At 40.7% G+C, this 22,373-nt stretch overlaps 1 protein-coding gene across 1 annotated transcript in view; it reads left to right on the top strand.

Annotated features, from left to right (window-relative positions):
• SMG6 (SMG6 nonsense mediated mRNA decay factor) overlaps positions 1–22,373 on the top strand; it is a 479,367-nt gene that overhangs the window by 72,437 nt on the left and 384,557 nt on the right. The window lies entirely within an intron of this gene.

Here is a 22,373-nt window from a genome sequence, read left to right as displayed (position 1 = left end):
GTTGTCAGCGCTTCATAAACTGCCGTTTGAGAATATTAGGGAGATTCCCCTGTTGACACTCTCCCAGAAAGTGGTCTTTCTAGTGGCCATCACATCGGCCAGGAGAGTTTCGGAATTGGCGGCCTTGTCTTGCAAGCCACCTTATCTGGTCATCCACAGGGATAAGATGGTGTTGCGTCCACCACCATCTTTTCTACCGAAGGTGGTCTCAGCTTTTTATATCAATGAGGACATTGTATTACCATTGCTTTGTCCTAAGCTGAAGCACCCCAAGGAGGTGGCCCTTCACGCTCTGGACGTGGTTAGGGCCCTGAAGGTGTATTTGGCTGCCACGGCTCCCTTTCGGAAGTCGGACTCACTGTGGCTGGTCCAAAGATGGGCACGGCGGTCTCGTCGGCCACCAATTCCAGGTGGATCAGACAGATTGTAGTACAAGCCTATGCCTTGAAGGGGCAGGTGCCCCCCTTTCCGGTCATGGCCCACTCTACGAGGGCAATCGGAACGTCTTGGGCCTTTTCGACACCAAGCATCGGTCGCTCAGGTGTGTAAGGCGGTGACCTGGTCGTCTGTCCATATGTTTACCAAGTTCTACAAGGTAGATGTCAGTGCAGTGGCAGATGCATGTTTTGGCCGCAAACTTTTGCAGGCGGCCGTGTAGTTGCAATTAAATATGCAATCTTTATTTTTTCTGTTTTTTTTCCTGTTTTTCGATAAAAACGCAGTACTGTTATGTTAATGCACTGTTTGCATTGCTTCCGCAATTGATTGCGGTCTTGGGGATCACTCCTGTTGAGGATACCCGGTTATATGGTGGTGTTTTTCCACACACTGCTGTTTTTTGTGGGTTTAGTTTCACTAGTTCCCACTTGCCATGGTGGATGAAGTTTTATGCTGTTTTCCCACCCCTCGTTTGGCACTGCTTGGGGATGTCCCATTTTGTTACATAGAGGAGCTGTGTTGGTCGGTGAATGTAAGAGAAAATAGGATTTTTTGTACTCGCCTTAAAATCCCTTTCTCTGTAATTCACCGACCAACACAGCACCCGCCCCTCCTTTTTCTCTTTATGTTATACTGCTTGTTGAGGTACTGAGTCTGCTAGGGCAGGCTGTGGGGGTTGTAGCCTAGGGACCGAACTGAAAGTTCTGAAGTGTTGTATTACAACTTGCCTAGTAATCTCCAGTGATAGGGCTGACAACCCATTTTGTTAGAGAGGAGCTGTGTCGGTCGGTGAATTACAGAGGAAAGGATTTTTCCGTGAGTACAAAAAATCCTATTTTTTTCACCTTCATGCATCCCCCCCCCCCCCCCTTTCTTTTTTTTTTTTTTTGCTCACCTGAGCCTGTTCAATCCCTCAGAGACACGCTCTACCTCTCTGGCCAGGGTTCATGGCTCTTGATTGGATAGATTGATGGCAGTGCAGCCATTTGCTCCTCCTGCTGCCAACTAAATCCTTTGAGGAGGGGCCGAGTCCGGCATTCTGTGTCTATGGATGCAAATGCTGGACCCGGGGAGTGCGACTGCACAGTAACCTCTGGGTGGCTGCTTCTCCTAGGGGATTTTCATCTGCCAGGAGGAGCTGCCAGCGCCGCTGAGGAACCCCAGAAGACGAGATTTGGACCCACGCTGTGCAAAACTAACTGCACAGTGGAGGTAAGTATGGTATGTATGTTTAAAAAAAAAAAGAGAAGAGCTCTTGCGTTGACTTGCAAGGGAGTTTTAGACCTGGAGAGAGACTGATTCCACACAGAGCATGCTTGCAAGGGAAAGGCTTGGGTGGTTGATACTGTTGGAATAAAGCAAACTGTAGGACTTTGTACACATTTATTTTGCTGTATCTTGAATATATTCAGAGCATTTGCTTCATTGTAAAAAAAGCAGCATTGGATTATGTTCAGAGCTGCTTTTTTCACCACCACCTTATCATATGACTGCTCTGATACAATTCCCCACATACCCTTTAGAGGGATCTACAAAGAGTGATGTCATTGGAGACAGCGATTGGCCTTAAAATGCTCTCAATTTTATTACTACTGAATCGATCTCAAATGGGCTGTAGAAGTTGGAAATTTAAAATATAAATCTACAAAACCTGTATTTACAGCAATATACAGACCTACAGTCCTCGCACCACTTTTTTTGCTGGTAGATGTCCTCAGTCTGATGGCCAGCATTATTTAACCCTTCTGAGCTTAGGTTGTCCTTGGCGGTCTCCAGCTTGTTAATGGATTATATTGATATATAAAAGGAGAAGCATAGTGGTAAGCTCATCGTTCTCTTCCTATCAGCATGCTTCTTGTCAGCATATGAACCGATTTGTCCTTTGTTCCTCTCTTACTTCAGTCCTGCTATACAGGGACTTGCAAGAGCTTGATACCCAGTACCAAATTTAAAATACTTAAGCCGGCCAAATACTGTTTCAGATTTGGCTGATTCAGCAGAAACTGTCTGCATTTCAATCTGTCTATGGGCAGGCTGGTTGTACTAAAGTTGATCCATAAATCTACTACTGTACAACAAGCATGGCTTTTTTTTTTTTTTTCCCTTACACCTAGTCATTACCGGCAGCTATATCTGCCAGCAGTGATCATTGTATTCAGCCAGTGGGGAAGGCTTCCTTCGCTTCCCACAGGCAGAACAATACTGCTGCAGTAGGAATTCCCTCATCAACACTGACTGTGTTGGAGGAATACAGCAATTTCCTTTCCTATCAATCCATGGTTGAAGGAAATAAAATTGCAAAATATATGACCTATTTTACTGCTTGTGTTTTATCAAATACATTTTATAGTGTGTAAATGATTAAAGAGCTTGTTTGATGTCTCTATTAGCCTAGCATTCAGCTTTAAAATAACTTGCATTTTAGTCAATTTAATTCAGCCAAGCTTTGTATGGATTTCTTCCCCGTGGAATAGGAGAAGGAACAAGCAAAATGTTTGTGTGGGAGACTAGGGGATAGGTGGGTGTAAGCGGATGCAAGTCCGTTTACATCAGCTTGCTCATAGAGCTGCATTGATCAGGTCTGCCTGAAAAACTGACAGGTGGACCTGATTGAAAAGCCTGTGTGAAAGAGACCAGCAGTAGGCACAAAAAGGATTTTACATGTAAAATAAATCCCTATTTTTTTGCATGTACATTAGGTGTTTCTCTGTTCAGTTCTTGTAAGTGGCCCCTAGATGGTGATGTTTCTCTTTAACAGCCTGGAACTGTTATTGTCTCACAGGCAAAACTCAGTTTTGGATGTCTTATGGCTGTACATTCTCTTATCTCATTCCGCACTTTAGTTCACTTAGTCCAGCTAATTCTTGAAATATGCATGTCATTTTTAGTTTAAATTTCCATTTTGCAGACACATACCTACTGGTAGTGTGCACGTGTGATTATTATTTTTTAAATTTTTTTTTATTTCTTTTTATTTTTTTATATTTGATAAGAATCCATAGTTTGTATATATAGCATTGGTTTACTAGTGTGTTTTGCAAATTGAGTTGTGGACAGCTGCCAGACCATTAGAAACCCTTTGCGTGTGTGTTCTGGTTTGCTTTCAGAGGAACTGCTGAATGGAGGAAGTAAGGTGCCATGTTGCACTGAGCTTGGTTAAACACGAAAACCACTTTCCCATCGTGCTGGAGCTGCGACGTGACTTCCACCATGCATACTGCTTGATGTGACTCACCAGTGCATACCCACTTCCTCCACAGCCACCATGCCATGTCTATCCCCCTACACATTGACCTTAATGTGAACTGCTACTTTTGCCTTTGACCTGACCATAACACGGCTGTTGAACTGATAAAGCACAGATAATCTGGGCTGACTATTTTCTAAAGCATCACAAGGCATCCAGAAAAGTGAACTTTTTTTTTTTTTTTTACACATGTAAGGTGGTAAAAAAGTTGCATTCTGTCATGCGAGGGAGTAATATTTGTCTGCTGTGCTATGTACGTTGCTGGAAAATTGAGGTCCTGCATCACGTGATCTTTAGTATGTAGTTTGTGACATTTTAACTAGAAACATCTTTTGATAACTATAAAGCTAAAATATACTGTGTGCTGCTCTGAAAACCTTACAGTGCATGAAGGTAACCTCTCATGGCTAAATGAATCCCAGAACCCAGTAACAAATTGGGTTTGATAAAACTAAAGTCTCCAGTTTAATTTTTAATGAAAAAAAGTTTTTTTTTTTATTGCTGCTTCTTTGAAAGTCTCTATTTGCTCGAAGTCCCATTAACACGCTCTGACACAGCCATTACTTTACATATATATACGCTGTAAAGTTTATATAATATAGCATTCGGTATTTTTTTGAGGCTTGTTTTAATAATTACTAATGGGAAAACATGTTCTCTAGTTCTTGTGGAGGACTGACTGGTTTCTGAAATCTGAGTCTGTCTACTTCTTACACCTGCAACTGACACTGTGATTGATTTATTACGGCATGTTATTTAGACTTATAATGGTGGACTTTCTACTTTTCTTGGATTGTTCAGGTGAGACTTAAGAATGGGAATAAACCAGTAGTTTTCTTTCGTGCAACCCAGCAAGGCTACACTAACATCTGATGTTAGAACATCAATCTCCCCTGCTGTGCCATTTTGTTCTGACAAAGGAAGCCACCTCCCCAAAACACTCTAGTCAGCCATTGCCTGAGAGTGCTGATTGGGAGCCGTTCGGCAGACCTTTTTTGCTCATGCCCTTTCAGCCCGTGCGTACTAGGCTTTATTCTCCTGTATTGGGCTTGTTAATATGGAGCTTGCTCAAAAATTTTGTTCCGTAATAATAAAATTAAGGGGTATTCATGTACAGTGCTGTGAAAAAGTATTAGCCCCTTTCCTGATTTTTCTTTTTTTTTTTTTTTTTATATTTGTTTGCATATTTGTCACACTTAAATTATTCAGATGACCAAATTTTAGTTTTACACAAAGCTAACCAGAGTAAATACAAGATGCAGTTTTTAAATGGCGAATTTCATTTAAGGGAAAAAAGCTGTCCAAACCTGCTTGGCCCCTATATTGAAAATTAATTGGCCTCTAAACTACTTGTGCCACCCTTGGCATTCAGGATTGATGTTCAGAGGCATTTGAAATGCCAAATACTTGTAACCGCTTGTAAATGCGGTAACTTGCGTTTTTAGCAGCATTTCAATTAGACATTTTTCATTTTAACAAAAAAGCTCCTAAACGAAAAAGCAGCATGTAACCGCAGCTAAACGGATAGATTCTAGCTGTGAAGTTAAATAGTTCTGGAGAGGTTAAACAATGTTCCGTGTACATGAAGCCTAAGGCTCCATGCACACTGAAGCTCAAAAAAGCTTTTTCTGGACGCCAGATTGCTGGCAGAAAACACTGGTTGAAAAACGTGCTTTTAACACCGTTTTGTACTAGCGTTTATTAGCGTTAGCTTTTATGGGCGTTCTCAATAAAAAAACAGAGGACACGCCAAAAATCCCACAGGGCATTGAAAAAATAGAATGCTGAACACTAATTAACGCGTGTTTGAGCGTTTATAAGCGCTCATGAGCGTTTATCGACGTTTGTCGTATTTTGGCAGTGAAAAACGGCAATTTCTGAAAAAAGCCCATAAACTCCTCCACTGCCCATTAAAGCTAAAAAACTTCCATGTGTGCATGGACACATAGGCTAACATAGAGTGGAGTTTATGGGCTTTAAAAAAAAAAAAAAAAAAATGCCCAAACTCCAATAAACTGCAGTTTATGAGCTCCAGTGTGCATGGGGCCTTAATGTTTGTAGAGTTTGGTTGTTCTTAGGGTTCGGGTTTTAGCAGTGAAGTGAAGACCAGGTCATGGCATGCCCATCTCTGGGCTAACGTTAAGTCAGTGGAAGTTGCAGACCCAGAACTGGGCCTTCAAACAATGGATTGTGCATTATTTATTTTATACACAATTTTGTGTTCAGTGGCAGTGAAAGTTAACCCCCCCACCCCCCTTGCTTTGGTGGCTATTGTATTGTGTCAGCGGATATCCATTGGCCAACACCCCCTCATATCAGCTTCTGCTATGACTGACAGCAGTAGTGGCGTGCTGGCCCCTACCTGGAAGTTCAAAATCACATATGTATGTGTATATGTATTTACATACCCTGGCAGAATTTATGATTTCTTGGCTATTTTTCAGAGAGAGTATGAATAACGCAAAAACATTTTTCTCTCATGGTTAGTGTTTGGCTGAAGCCCTTTATTAATCAACTGTGATTACTCTTTTTAAATCGTAATCGCAACAGAAACTACCTAAATGACTCTGATCAAAAGTTTACTTAACCCAGTTCTTAATACCGTGTATTGCCCCTTTTGACATCAATGACCGCTTGAAGTCTTTTGTGGTATTTGTGGCTGAGGCTCTTTATCTTCTCAGATGGTAAATTTGCCCATTCCTCTTGGCAAAAAGCCTCCAGTTCCTGGAAATTCTTGGGCTCTCTTGCATGAACGGCACATTTGAGATCTCTCCAAAGTGGTTCACTCCAGAACCTTCAATTTATTCTGCTATAGCTAATGACAGGTCAACTTGGCCTTGCGTTTTGAATCATTGTCATGTTGGAATGTCTAAGTGGATTCCATGCGCAGCTTCCTGGCTGATGAATGCAAATTTTCCTCCAGTATTTTTTGATAACATACTGCATTCATCTTTCCATCAATTTTGACCAAATTTCCTGTGCCTTTTTTTTGTAGCTCACACAACCCCAAAATATCAGCCATCCACCTGTGTTTCACAGGAGAAATGGTGTACCTTTTCATCCTGTTGACTCCTCTTCAAATTCTTGGGCTGTCTTGCATGCACTGCACGTTTTGAAATCTCCCCAAAGTGGCTCAATAATATTGAGGCCAGAAGACCGAGATGGCCACTCCAGAACCTTCACTTCATAGCCAATCACAGTTCGACTTGGCCTTGTGTTTTGGCTCCTTGGACATTTCAACGTGACAATTACATCCCATGCACAATTTCCTGGATTATGAATACAAATCTTCCTCCAGTATTTTTTGATAACATACTGCACTCATCTTGCCATCAATTTTGACCAATTACCTGTGCCTTTTGTAGCTCTCACATCCCCAAACATCAGCAATCCACCTTCGTACCTTTTTTATTATAGGCCTTGTTGACTCCTCTCCAAATGAAGCTTTTATGGTTGTGGCCAAAAAGCTAAATTTTGGTCTCATCGCTCCAAATGACTTTGTGTCCGAAGGTTTGATGCTTGTCTCTGTGCTGTTTTGGCGTATTGTAAGCAAAATACTTTGTGGCATTTGCATAGTAATGGCTTTCTTCTGGGGACTCGACCATGCAGCCCGTCTTTCTTCAAGTGCCTCCTTATTGTGCATCTTAAAATAGCCACACAACGTTTTCAGAGAGTCCTGTATCTCACCGGAAGTTATTTGTGGGTATTTCTTTGCATCCTGAACTATTTTTCTGACAGTTGTGTCTGAAATTTTAGTTGGTCTACCTGACCGTGGTTTGGTTTTAACAGAACCCCTCATTTATTACTTCTTTCTTAGAGTTCGAACACTGCTGATTGTCATTCTCAATTCCTTATCTTTTTATATCCCTTTTTGTGTTTTATACAGTTAAACTTTGCTAATTCTTTTGCTTTCCCCATGACTCGGAATCCAGAAACACCAGTACAGCACTGGATGAAAGCTGCAAGGGTCTGTAAGGAGTCCAGAAACTCATTGACCTTTTATACACACCCACGAATTACAAGACAAATGATCACAGTTGAGGATGGTTACCTTTTTAATAGCCATTCAAACCCCTTTGGCCTCTTTTCACACACTGTCCGTTTGGGTCCGCCTGTCCGTTTTTTAGTTGGACCTGAACGGACGCTCCATAGATAGATAGATAGAGCTATCTATCTATCTATCTAAAAATTTTCTCTCTATAGCTATATCTGCTATAGAGTGGTGGTTAAGAACATTTTTCAACTAGTACACAAAATATCGGTTCTCATTTAAAAATTAGTCTCGTCTCTTCCTGTGAGCTGAAAAAGTGCAAACTTTTATATCTTTTCTGTGTAAACCACTATGAGTTCTATTATCTAGAAGAAAACGTTTTGGCTTGAGTTGAACTTTAGTATAATAAATGGCCTCATGTAGGGACTGGTAAATGGTAAGATCAGAAGATCAAAGAGAAAAGGTGCAAATTCAACTAAATCCTATAAGATTTATTTTTAATTGAATGTGACACTTCAGTGGTAATTTTATAGTATTATTGTCTGCATTAAAAAAGAAAAAAATCAAGGGCAGATTTCCAGCAGAAAGGAAAGCCAACACACTCCATGCCATTGTGCACGTAATTTGTATTTACCATGTTAACCAAATGTAAGTGGTAGAGACATTTCCTTTATTATTTTTTTTTCCCTTTATGGCTTAAGGCTAAGGGCCTATTTCTGCTGTTGTGGTTTCAAAAACATGTGATTTTACTTTGTTTACATGGATATTGCGTCTAGTTTGTTTGAAGACTAGACTGTTTCAATGAGTGCTTACTCTGAATACCGGAAAAACTGAAACTTACATTCTACTCTACTGCAGCCTACAGAAACCTAGATGCGACTGGATAATATCCATCTATGCTGGTTCTTCTAGCTCTAGTTTTAAAGTGATCTTAAAGGCAGAGTTTACATATCTGTTCTATTCAGTGGTATTGCACAGGTCACTTTCCTCCTTCTTTAATTCCATGCCAATGGCTCCCGCTGCTGTCAGTCAAATTCAGTGAGGAGGGAGCAAGGGCGAGGCCAAGCCATGCTGTGTGTGCCCATAAACGCACACAGACTGACTTGGGAGCGAACCTGCGCAACTGCCCATTGCTATGGGGCAGACACAGAGGAGGAGGGGCTGAGAGCACTGGTTGGGAACCCCAGAAGAGGAGTTTCAGTGTGAAATATACCAGATAATACCAGATCTAGGAAACTCTAAGCATATTAAAACTTCTTAAAAGTGCATTTAAAGCAACAGCCAGTCCTTCAATAAAAGTGGCTAAACCCTCAATGTTTTTTTTTTTTAATTCTTTTTAGCTTGACACATTGAGCGCAATAAAATAACCCAGTTCTTGTAGTTTACCACTTTCAATGCCACGGATGCCTCCGCTGTCAGTGCTGCTTCCACTGAAGTTTGGTGTTCACATGAAAGAACAGCAGACCATACTGTCTGAAGTCTGTTACATATGTAGTATCGTCACGATCATCAGGAGTAGGAGACATTTTGTGTGTTTTCCCTCAAGAATTTTACAGTATTTTGCCACAATCCATCTTTTTTTCTTATATCCTGACAATTGCTCCTGTCCCTGGTGCAGTGAAACACCCCCATAATCGGATATTACCACCTCCATGCTTTACCGTAGGAATGGTGTTATTTGGCTTAATTTCCACCAGACCTATCATTTGGTGTTGAGGTCAAATGATAAAATTTTAGTCTTATCTGACTTATTGTGACTGCATGTTTGCTTTCTTGAGGAGTGCCTTTTTTTTCTTGCAACCATTCCATACAAGTCACATTTGTGGAGAGAATGTGATGTTGTAGTCGCATGTACACAATCACCACTCGTTGTCATTCCTGCAACTGCTTCGGAGTTGGTGTAGGCCTTTGGTAGCCTCACTGACCAGTTTTCCTCCTGGCTCTTTTTGGGGTGACATCCTGATCCCAGGAAGGGTTCTATGCTGTACCAAATACTTTCCACTTCTTAATAATAGACTTCACTGTGCTTCCAGGCATTGATAAAGCCTTTGAAATTGTATCCATCTTCTGACTTGTGACTGTCCACAACTTTATCCTGGATATCTTTTGACCATGCCTTGTCACCCATTGTTGATTATTTGCTTCAGTTGCACTACTAGGAACTGAAATGCTCCAGGAAAGCTTTTTATGCTGAGCTAATCAAAATGACCACAGCTCATCAGTTATTTTTTATTATTATTATACAGAATTTATATAGCGCCAACCGTTTACGCAGAACTTTTACAATATAAAAGGGAGACAATACAATACAATAAAATACAAAACGATTAGCAGGGCCCTGCTCAGAAGGGTTTACAATCTAATAGGGTGCGGCAGGTGCTACAAAAGCTTGTGATTGGGGAATGAGCTGATTTAAGTGGTAAAAGATTAGTTGGCAGTGCGATAGTTTTCCCTGAAGAAATACATTTTCAGGGGCTGCCTGAAGGCAATTAGAGTAGAAAATGGCCAGGCAGGTTGAGGTAGCGAGTTCCAGAGGATGGGAGAGGCTCTGGAGAATTCCTGGAGATGAGCATGGGAGAAGGAGACAAGGCAGTTTGAGAGTAGGAGGTCTTGAGAAGAACATAGAGGACGGTTTGGGTGATATTTGGAGACAAGATTGGTGATGTAGCTCATGGCAGAGTTGTGAGTGGCTTTGTATGTTGTGGTTTATATTTTTAATTTAATTTGCTGAGCTATTGGGAGCCAGTGTAGGGATTGGCAGAGAGGGGTGGCAAATACTAAAGGGTTGGTAAGGTGGATAAGTCTGGCAGCAGCATTCATGATGGACTAAAGAGGAGCTTGCCTATGGAGAAGTAGGCCAATGGGAATGGAGTTGCAATAGTCAAGGAGCTGGATAACAAGGGAGTGAAAGTCATATGGGGTATGATTCTTTTTCTAATATATAAATAAATAACAAAAAAACTAAAAAAACAACAACTGTGCAGCAGGTGTCACTGCAGTATGCTTAGGTGCGAATGGAGCCTAACACATGTCAAGTTGTAAAATTGGGTTTGGGTATCTTAATGTGGTGTGTTTTTTTTTTTTTTTTTTTTTTTTGTTTTGTTTTGTTTTGTTTTTTAACTTGGTCGTGAAGACCCAAAATGATCACTTTAATTTAATTTATTCTGTTTAACAATTTTTGTGTACTCTAATTTTTCAAATCCTTACTCTTATTCTGGATTATTCCTACTTTTTTTTTTTTTTTTTTTAAATGTATGCTTTTGCTACGATTACCTAACAACCCCTATGTGCATCGATGACTGCAGGAGTCCACAACAGCTTGGCTTCCAGTTATGCAAGGCTTAAATCGTTTACGTTAAAAAAATAAATAAAAAAAAATAAACTCGCTTTACCCTAAATTCAGCTTAATATGTAAAATTGTTTGCACACATTTTTATTGCACTGGCCATGGTTAAGGCATACCTTACAGGACTTTTAGGGATAAAGTATCCCTTGAAATAAATGTGACTGTGTTGTCTGCTCTGTGGCCATACAGCAGACGGGAAGTCCCTTTTTGAGGTTTTTTATTAATCTTTGTAAATGGTGAAGACAGCAGGACACCATCAATGAGGGCTGTTCTTGGTCGACCATGTAGTAATCTTTAGTTGGGTTGGGAAGCTGCACAAGCCAAGGTTTTTTTTTTTTTTACCTTTTATGCGTAAAATTTTAATCAAAGTAAAAAACCTTCAGGCATTTGAATAACTGCATTTAGAAAGGGTGGTGTACAGCACCAATATTTTGTGTGTGTGTGTGTGTGTATATGTGTGTATATATATATATATATATTATAGCACTTCGTTAATTGACTGTGCTTTACCTGTGTGTTATATAGTTCACATGCCTTCATATACTGGTCAGGAACTAATTATCCTGTCTAATTAGCATGTCTTTGGAGTGTGTGAAGAAACCAGAGTAACTGGAGGAAACCTGAACAAGCACACAGAGAACAAGGAAACTCCATGCAGTTTACGTCCTGACTTGAATCCCCGGTGCTGCAAGGCATGAATACTAGTTACTAATCATCTGTATGCTTTGGAATGAATGGCTTTACCTGTGATTCTGGATTTAAAGCGAGCCCAGGAGCCAAAAGGAATTATTTGCATGGCTCTGCTATGAGAAATAGGAATTTTTTGTTTGGTTTTTTAGTGGTTCCAAAGGTAAAAAGGGTGTGGTGTGTGTTTTTATTTTTATTTTTTTATTTTTTTATTTTTTTGCATTCTCTGCATTAAGGTAAAAAAAAAACGTAAAAATTTTCAATAGCAGCTTCCCCTTCATTCTTAAACGCCTACATTGGTCTTTTCTCGATACAGTGCTGTCCCATCAGCAGAACCACAAAAGCTCTTCTCCCCTCTTCCTGTATGCACAAGAAGCTTTGATGTCAGTGGGAGCTATTAAAAATTAGTCACACAGGGAGTGCATTACTTTTTAATGAGTTGTGCAACTCATAATAGATTTTTTTTTAATTTTAGGTAAGGTTTAAGGTAAAATAAACTCATTGTGTAGCACTGCATAGCAGGAAGCAGAGCCTATGTATGTAGTAGCAGATATGACTCCCCCCAAATATGCTCATATATAATTAAAAACCGCACAGAAATAATGATTGTTAAATGCAAAATAACGAAGATTCCTAAAACAATTAGGTGATTGGCTGTCTTCTTAAAGTGGATGTAAAGCTTACAGTTCCCCCCCCCAAATTAAAAAAGATGTTCTACGTACCTGTTTTGTGCAGTGGCTTTGCACAAAGCCAATCCCTTACCTCCTCTTCTGGGGTTCCCTGCCAGCTCTATCTGCTTCTTCTCTTCAAGTGCCGCTTTAGCCAGCAGCTTGCTATGAGGGCACTTGTGTGGGCACACGCAAGGCTGTGTGCATCCATAGACACACACGGCATGGTTCTGCCTTGTCCCCCACCCTCTGCTCACAAGATTTGATTGAAAGCAGCAGGAGTAAATGGTTCCCACTGCTGATCACATTTTATTAAGTCTTTTGTATTTACCCAAGTTCCACTCACAGCACGTAGATAGCGTGTTCCCATATACATTTACATTATTGTTAATACAAAGCTCAAATTCATCCTCCTAGAGCCTTTCATAAAAACTAGGTAGAAGCTCCATATAGATGGATATTTCTACCTCCATAATGACTACTTTGTGCTATCGAGTGCTTCACATAGGCAGATATCTGCCCCATAGAAAAAAGAAAAAAAAAAAGAGAAAAGGGGAAAAAAAACACATAAACATACACAAACCTCTGGGAAGCCCCCTCCCAACCGCCAAGCCAAACAAAACAAAACAGCCGGGCCGAGTCCAAGCCTCACCCAAATACCTTAACTAAAGATAGTATCCCAGAATGTCTGAGCTCAAGAATTCAATCCATGGTGCCCACCATTCCATAAACTTATGATGGCATCCCTGTATACTTGCCGATGTTTCCTCCATTCTCTTTAATTGATTTACTTCAGCAACCCACTCCTTAATAGTGGGAGCAACTCTTTTATTCCAGTGTTTGGGTATGCTGCTTCAGATGGAACAGCGCTGGATTAAGGCAGAAAATAAATGCTGGTGAGGTCCGTCAGCGCGTTGCAACCACGGTCTGGCGTAGAGCGTCAATGCTGATGTGTCTGGTATACTAGCTACGGTGGCCCGTGAGTAGATGCAAAGCAGGCTTATCCAGTCCGTCCAAGTGGAAGTGACGCTACAATGTTATCTCGTACACTTGCTGGAACGCATGGTGGTGCTGCCCACGTCAACGCATTTCGCACAAGTGACCATGCACTACGATGACATTTATCTGTAGGTTGACCACAGAGGGGAACGGATCCTTGTACAATAGCCATTGCAGCCATCATCCCGGAGTGGTGAGAGACCTTGGGCAAATTTAATTTTTTCTTTCTCCCCTCCTTTCTCCCCTCGGATACTTGTTGATATTCAGTGGACGTATCCTCAAATTGAGCAATGCCTGATGTCATTTTTGGTCAAGGGACTGTGAAGTCAATACATGCATATATTATATTTTCTATAACCAGCTTATCCCTACGGTATATGACCGGTCCTAATCATCCACTCTGTGACCTCTTTTGATGCTATGTATTCAACTGGCTGTCGAAAGCATCACAAGCTGATTGATCCTTACATTAATATAGGCTATGGACTCCCACTATAGCCTTATATGTTTGACTTGCTTGCTAAGGCAATTTTTCTAAACAATAATTGCATAAGTCCGTTACATGGACATGCAGCATGTATAGTCTATTTTTGACCATGCAGGACTAAGTATTTACATTGGCTTTAGTTATAGCAGCACCATTTTTTCCCTTTGTTCCATCGCTATCAATTTTTTACTTTGATATTTTTGAATTTAGGAGGTATCCCGTCAAATTGACGAATCAGTAATGATTAACACCTGTTTCCATTGGCAACCTATGAAGTGGATTTTTTTTTAAGAGGTTAGTATCTATGCTTTTTGAAAATTTGGCCAGTTTAATTTTACATGACAGGGTTGCTTTACCCACTTACAGACCGGACCATTTTGCTGGTCAAAGACCAGACCACTTTTTGCGATTCGGCACTGCGTCGCTTTAACTGACAATTGCGCGGTCATGCAACGTGGCTCACAATCAAAGTTGACGTCCTTTTTTTCCCACAAACAGAGCTTTCTTTTGGTGGTATTTGATCACCCCTGCGGTTTTTATTTTTTGCGCTATAAACAAAAATAGAGCGACAATTTTGAAAAAAACGCATTATTTTTTACTTTTTGTTATAATAAATATCCCCCAAAAATATATAAAAAAACATTTTTTTCCCTCAGTTTTGCCCGATACGTATTCTTCTACATATTTTTGGTAAAAAAAATCGCAATAAGCGATTGATTGGTTTGCGCAAAAGTTATAGCGTTTACAAAATAGGGATAGTTTTATAGCATTTTTATTAATAATTTTTTATTTTTTTACTAGTAATGGCGGCGATCAGCAATTTTTATTGTGACTGCGACATTGTGGGGGACCCATCGGACATTTTTGACACATTTTTGGGACCATTGTCATTTATACAGTAATCACTGCTATATAAATGCAGTGATTCCTGTGTAAATGACACTGGCAGTGAAAGGGTTAACCAGTGTTTGGCAGTGTAGGGGTTAAGTGTTCCTAGGGGTGTGTTACTAACTGTGGGGGGTTGGGCTTTCATTTAGTGAACACTGATCGCTGCTCCAATCACATGGACCAGAGATCAGCGTCGCTAGTTGCTAGGCAGAATGGAGAAATGCTGTTTACACGGCATTTCCTCCATTCAGCCGTCCCGTGAGACGATCGAGTCTGCGGGTCCCGCGACCGGACTCACGGGGGTCCCGACCAGCGCGGGAGCGTGCCGCCGCCGGCGCGCTCCCGATGGCAGGGCGGCATTGAAGATTGGACGTACATGTACGCCAATATGCCTGCCCGTGCCATTCTGTCGACGTACATCGTCGTGCGCTGGTCGGGAACCGGTTAAAGTAGATCTAAACCCACTTTGTCTACATGCACTTGCTCTAGTATCATACACACTCTCTCTACTGGGTGCCTGATAGATGTGACCATGGATTGCCTTTGCAATGTTTTTATTCTTCTTGTAGTGTCCTTCAGGGTCAGGGAGCAACTTTTAGATTGTAAGCGCTAACGAGCATGGCTCTCTGATTTCTCCTCTATTAAATTGTATTGTAACTGTACTGTTTGCCCTAATGTTGTAAAGCACTGCGCAGGTTGATGGCGTTGTATAAATCCTGTATCTATAATGTGTGACAATGCAAGAAGCCCAGTTAGGAGACAGTTGTCATCCAGGGAATGCCTAAAAAATGACCTATTTGTAAGGATCACCAGCAATAAAATGAAAGCAGCAGGTCTGAAGAGATTCAGTACGCCTTTTTTTTTTTTTTTTTTAATCCAATTAAAAGTAAAGGATTACAAAAAACACACCTACAATACTATCCTATGTGGATGCATTGGTCCAATGCTGCAGCTGTCCCCTGCCGGTTCTGAGACCAAGTACTGAGCAATCAATCACATGACTGCTCAGTTATCGATCTTCGCTGAATAGAGACCGGTGACTATCAGGAGCGCTGGACTGTGGAGGGGGGGGGGGGGGGTTCTCAGTCAGACATTTGGGATGATTCTGACCAATATGTCGGGATCCTTCCAAAGCCTGGATCGGCTCTGTGACATCAACCTACAGTGGACTTTAGCCTGCCATCACCTGAATCTGAGTCAAAAGTACTAAGTGCACTTTTGTGAACCACGTGATAAGTATGGCCAAAAAAATGTGTGTGTGTGTGTGTGTGTGTGTGTGTGTGTATATATATATATATATATATATATATATATATATATAATATAATATATTTTCATTCCCCCCCCTTCAGATTATACTAAACCATGATTTGGTGGAAGAAAATAAATGCCTACTTTCTCTACCTACTTTTTGAAGTATGTTGTTTCTACATCACTACAAATAATCATTAAAGAAAAAAAAAATTAAAAATGAGTGTCCCCAATTTAGTCCCACACCTCCCTCTGTCCTGTCCACTGTTATGTCTGTCTCTGCTGGATGTATCCTGGATTCCCAGGGATTCTCACATCTCGGCTGCTTCTCTTCCTTTTTACTCTCCGTGCTTGAGGCTTAGAACAGACTCAGGTTTGAGAAAGAGCAGATGCTTAAATTTACGTCCAAAACTCAAGTATTGAAATTTCATCTTAAGACACAATTTCTTCCTGGGGCTGCTACGCGCGATCCTTCCCTTATTTGGTGCCTTCAGCGCACATTCAGGATTGTGCAGGTGTCACAATGCAGGCGTGGTTGGGGAATAGCTGTCATCTTCTATGGTACCCAGAGCGTGCGTCATGGCATTGGCAAATTTGATTCTGTTTTTAACTCCCCCTGTCCTTCCAGTACAGTTTTTCTCTTGTAAATGCTTTGATAGTATAGGTCTGAGAATTTATTTCAAAATATTCTTTACCAGATTTGTATCTGTTTTTTATTTTGCAATATATAGGTTGACCCAGTCCACATTTGGTGGTGGGGGGGTTGTTTAAAGAACACAATCCAAATATATAAAATATAACATATGCATAGTAGCGCTATCATATTTGTATGCTTTTTGTTTGCTTTTAATTAAATGCCCATACTGGTATATATGTTGGGACACACTGCCTTCTTAGATCTGTCGCCCCCATTCTGCCCCATTTTGTTTGCTCGCTATCCTTTAGATTAGATTATCATTGATTTCAACATGCTACCTACACATTCAGTCCTTAACCACTGAGATTAGTGATGTCTATAACAGTGTATATCCAGTTTGGTAGATAATTATTCACTGTAGCCCCTTGTTATCTAGATATGCTATCAGTGCAAAAAAAAAATCTTTAGCGCATACGACAATTACCATTTGAAATAATACCTGTAGAGCACAAGTGTCGTGAGTCATACAATGCACTTGGAAAACATTTGTTTTATAATATTACATTTATGTTTGGGAAATAATTGTTTCCTTTCAAGAAAGAATACATATTTTTTTTTTTTGACAAAGTGGTGAAGGGTTAATAAACCCTTGTCAGGCTTTTATTGCTGACTATGGTTCAAATGGGGATATTTCCTCATTTCCATCTGAGGGCAGTGTGTCACATACAGACAGAAATTAATGGGAAATCTCTTCACTGGAGAGGCAAATGTCAGGAAGCTATAGAGGTGTGTGTGTGTGTGTGTGTGTGTGTTTTTTTTTTTTTTTTTTGTGCTGTATGTGTCTTTTAATGTCCTGACACCCCCCCCCCCCCTTTCTTTTCTTGGTGTCACAAGATGTAATGTGTGAGAATATCTACCATGACTCTCAACCTTCCCCACTCTATCCAGCACAAGTATCAGTTGGAGGTGATCTTTAATTCACTGAAGTATTTAAAATGACACAATTTTGGTATTGGTGGATATTTATTTCTAGTGTGCCTTTCAGAAAACACACTTGGGTAGCCAGTATAAGCAGAGCTCTGAAAAAACTAAATTTGGGTGCAGTTTTGCATGGTGGAGTAGTTGTCGTTTACACTATCACAGCACTGAAAATTCGAAAAATGCCATGGTAATGAAGGGGTCTAGACGAGGTTAATGTATGGTTTACTATTTCAGTGCTCTAATCACATTATCGTACTTCTGGATCCCTTTTTGGCCTATTAGTTGTGTTGTCCCAATTTTCATACATTGATGGAAACATATTTATTTGCTAAATAAAAAGGCTAATAAAATAAAAAGAGACTGATAAGTCAAAATGAAATGCTTTCATACCTTGAGGTCCCATTTTCACCATTCTATAGATTGCCTTTTTATTAATTAAATATGTTAAAATCTATAGAATGGCGAAAATGGGACGTCAAAGTGTGAAAGCGTAATATTTCACATGTTTAGATGTTCCACTAGGCATTCGGCCTAAAAAATACTTGTTCTGTATAATACCTAGGTATTATTTACAGTACCTATGGGAAAATATTAAAATAAGGCATTTTATGCTTTTGCCTAAAATCATTCTATAGAAAGCCTAATTTTTACACATGGTTGGAAACGTATACTGTATATTTTTTAAATCTGCACTGGGGATGGTATAGTCAGCACTTTTGAAGGTACCCGTGACTGGTCCAGTGGCTTGTATTAACCCCTACAGCCCCGGAAGATCACAGAAGTGGAGTTGTCGAGGGGGCAGAAGTATGAAGATTTCAACAAAGACAGCAGCCACCAGCACACAGGCCAATTTTCACTCACTGGAGCTACTGTCCCTGATGCGGATTAAAAAAAAAAGACTTACTACTTTTCATTTGTTTTGGTGCGAGATGGAGGTTCAGTGGGAGGAAGCTCTCCCAGCAATACCCCAAAGCTCCCTTAGGCTGCTTTCACACTGGGGTGGCAGTTTATGTTAAAACACCAGTAGTTTTAGTGTAGATCTTCAGCTATTAGCGAGGCTCTTTTAACCTCTGCTAGCAGCTAAAGAAAGGGTTGAAGGAGCCCGTGTAGCGCTGCTGCCGTATCGCTTTGTAGTCACTTCAGCAGTGGTGCCCATTCATTTCAGTGGGCAGGAGCGGTGTATGCGCCACCACCGTGAAGGGACTGGGACATCACACACTGGGACTGCAGAGGAGGCGTTTTCCAGGCGTTCTACAGGTGCTATTTTTAGCCCAGAAGTGCCTGAAAAACGCCCCGTGTGAGAGAGGTGTAAATGTGGCACAAAGACTTGTGTGTATGTATGTATGTACAGTCAAGTCCATAAATTTTGGGACATCGATACAAGTGTAATCTTTTTGGCTCTATACATCACCACAATGGATTTGAAATGAAACGAACAAGATGTGCTTTAACTCCCTACTTTCATCTTTAATTTGAGGGGATTTACATCCAAATCAGGTGAACGGTGTAGGAAATACAACAGTTTGTATATGTGCCTCCCACTTTTTAAGGGACCAAAAGTAATGGGACAGATTAACAATCGTCCATCAAACTTTCACTTTTTAATACTTGGTTGCAAATCCTTTGCAGTCAATCACAGCCTGAAGTCTGGAAGGTATAGATATCACCAGACGCTGGGTTTCATCCCTGGTGATGCTCTGTCAGGCCTTTACTGCAACTGTCTTCAGTTCCTGATTGTTCTTGGGGCATTTTCCCTTCAGTTTTGTCTTCAGCAAGTGAAATGCATGCTCAATCGGATTTGGGTCAGGTGACTGACTTGGCCATTGCATAACATTCCACTTCTTTCCCTTAAAAAAACTCTTTGGTTACTTTCGCAGTATGCTTCGGGTCATTGTCTGTCTGCACTGTGAAGCGCCGTCCAATGAGTTCTGAAGCATTTTGCTGAATATGAGCAGATAATATTACCCAAAACACTTCAGAATTCATCCTTCTGCTTTTGTCAGCAGTCACATCATCAATAAATACAAGAGAACCAGTTCCATTGGCAGCCATACATGCCCACGCCATGACACTACCACCACAATGCTTCACTGATGAGGTGGTATGCTTTGGATCATGAGCAGTTCCTTTCCTTCTCCATACTCTTCTCTTCCCATCACTCTGGTATAAGTTGATCTTGGTCTCATCTGTCCAAAGGATGTTGTTCCAGAACTGTGAAGGCTTTTTTAGATGATGTTTGGCAAACTCCAATCTGGCCTTCCTGTTTTTGAGGCTCACCAATGGTTTACATCTTGTGGTGAACCCTCTGTATTCACTCTGGTGAAGTCTTCTCTTGATTGTTGACTTTGACACACATACACCTACCTCCTGGAGAGTGTTCTTGATCTGGCCAACTGTTGTGAAGGGTGTTTTCTTCACCAGGGAAAGAATTCTTCGGTCATCCACCACAGTTGTTTTCCGTGTCTTTTGGTGTTGCTGAGCTCACTGGTGCGTTCTTTCTTTTTAAGGATGTTCCAAACTGTTGATTTGGTCACACCTAATGTTTTTGCTATCTCTCTGATGGGTTTGTTTTGTTTTTTCAGCCTAATGATGGCTTGTTTCACTGATAGTGATAGCTCTTTGGATCTCATATTGAGAGTTCACAGCAACAGATTCCAAATGCAAATAGCACACTTGAAATGAACTCTGGACCTTTTATCTGCTCCTTGTAAATGGGATAATGAGGGAATAACACACACCTGGCCATGGAACAGCTGAGCAGCCAATTGTCCCATTACTTTTGGTCCCTTAAAAAGTGGGAGGCAAATATACAAACTGTTGTAATTCCTACACCGTTCACCTGATTTGGATGTAAATACCCTCAAATTGAAGCTGAAAGTCTGCAGTTAAAGCACATCTTGTTTGTTTCATTTCAAATCCATTGTGGTGATGTATAGAGCCAAAAAGATTAGAATTGTGTCAATGTCCCAATATTTATGGACCTGACTGTATATGTATATATATGTATATGTGTGTGTGTATGTGTGTGTGTGTGTGTGTGTGTGTGTATATATATATATATATATATATATATATATATATATATATATATATATATATATATATATATATATATTATTAAATTAAAATATTCCTGAGAGTATAGTTTACCCCAGCTAAGCTATACAAAATGCGCATATTGGACATCCCTGTGTAGCAAGTGCTCCTAGGTACCACAGATACTTGATCCATTTAGTTTGGCGATGTCCCATATTTCATTTATACCGGGTGGGGGTAATGAACACAATGAATAGGTACATATATCAGCATAGGGGATGCCCCTGTAAATGTGAATTTTTGGGGCCCATGGTTGGATACCCCGGGTCTGAGCCTGGTTGACTTTGTCATTGATAGGCTTTTCATTAGTTAAGGTGTGTTCCCTTGCTCATAAATTTTAAATTGTGAACTTCAATGCTTTGGTCAGATGTCATGGCTGTAAACTTACTGTGTGGCACATGTGCAGATCTAAATACTATGTCTGCGTAGTGCCGGATTTGTATTAATAGGCAAAATGCAAATCTAACGCCTGTGCTTCAGAAGATTTCTGTTATGCCAAGAGGAAATTTTGGAACGGTTGTACTAAAACTTTTTTTTAGATTACTTTTTATTTCATTTTCTTTTTTCTTTTCTTAAAACCTTATTTGTCAAGGCAGAGTTATGGATTACAGCTCTGATGATTGTGATGAAAGGACACCCCTTCCTTTCTGGGTGTTGAAAGTTCAATGTTTCCAGTCGGGTAAAGTTGATATGCCATAGTCTGTACGGTCAAAAATCAGCTAAGCAAGACTTAATCTCTTCACTCCGGGGCTTCAGAGCATGTGACCACCGCGATTGGCTGTCAGCGGTCACGTGATCCAAAAACTCCCAATCGCAAGTAGCGATTGGGAACTTTCGGTTAGGTGTCAGTAAACGTGTCAGGAGTGCGCGCTCTCAGTACAGCTCTATTGACAGCAAGTCTTGCAAATATGCCCCCCCCCCCCCCTCGGCAGGCAAGGACCAGGCGCTGAGAGGCTGCGTATTTGCATGGCGGCAGGCACCAAGGGATTAAAGTTGTTTTAAAGCCTCAAGGTTTTTTTCCCCTGTAAAGCAATCTATGCATTAAGCTAAAATAAACCTTCTGTGTAACCCTCCCCCTAACCACACTTATACTTGCCTGAACCCTATTGTGATCCAGCACTTTGCATGAGAGCTGTGGCTCTTCTGGCTTTGTCCCCCCTCCCTGTGCAGATTGATGGCAGAGGATGTGTCGGATAGAGTAGCAGGGCTCGGGAGCAAGCCCACACAAGTTCCTCCATGGGAATCCACTTCCAACGTTGGGTAGCGTCGGCAAGACAGCAGGAGCGCCTGTGACGGAACTGAGAAGAGGAGGATCTTGGCCGCTCTGTGCAATTCTCTAGGTGTTTAAAAACAAAACAAAAACACTAATTTCTTTACAACCACTTTAAGCTCTTTGCAAAAAGTTTAATTTGCTGCCCTGCTTTCTGTCCATTAACAGAAAACTTGATATATTTCAGTGGAACAAGTTGTAAGTTTTTTTTATCTGATGTAATAGTTTCTTTTCCTGCCTCGCTTTAAGCCACACAATTACAAATGCGTCATAGACGATAAATGCAAATATGTTTCTTTGAAAGACATCTGTATGAAGAATCTGATTAAATTGAAGATGCCTTCTTTTTCCAATATTATTATGATTACCTTGTCACGTATTTCATGA

Source organism: Lithobates pipiens, unplaced genomic scaffold (assembly GCF_037356315.1).
Source record: "Lithobates pipiens isolate NorthernLeopardFrog02 unplaced genomic scaffold, aLitPip1_a1.2 Scaffold_16, whole genome shotgun sequence".
Taxonomy (NCBI): domain Eukaryota; kingdom Metazoa; phylum Chordata; class Amphibia; order Anura; family Ranidae; genus Lithobates; species Lithobates pipiens.
Note: the sequence above shows the minus strand (reverse complement) of the source record. Positions and strands in the feature narration are given on the sequence as shown.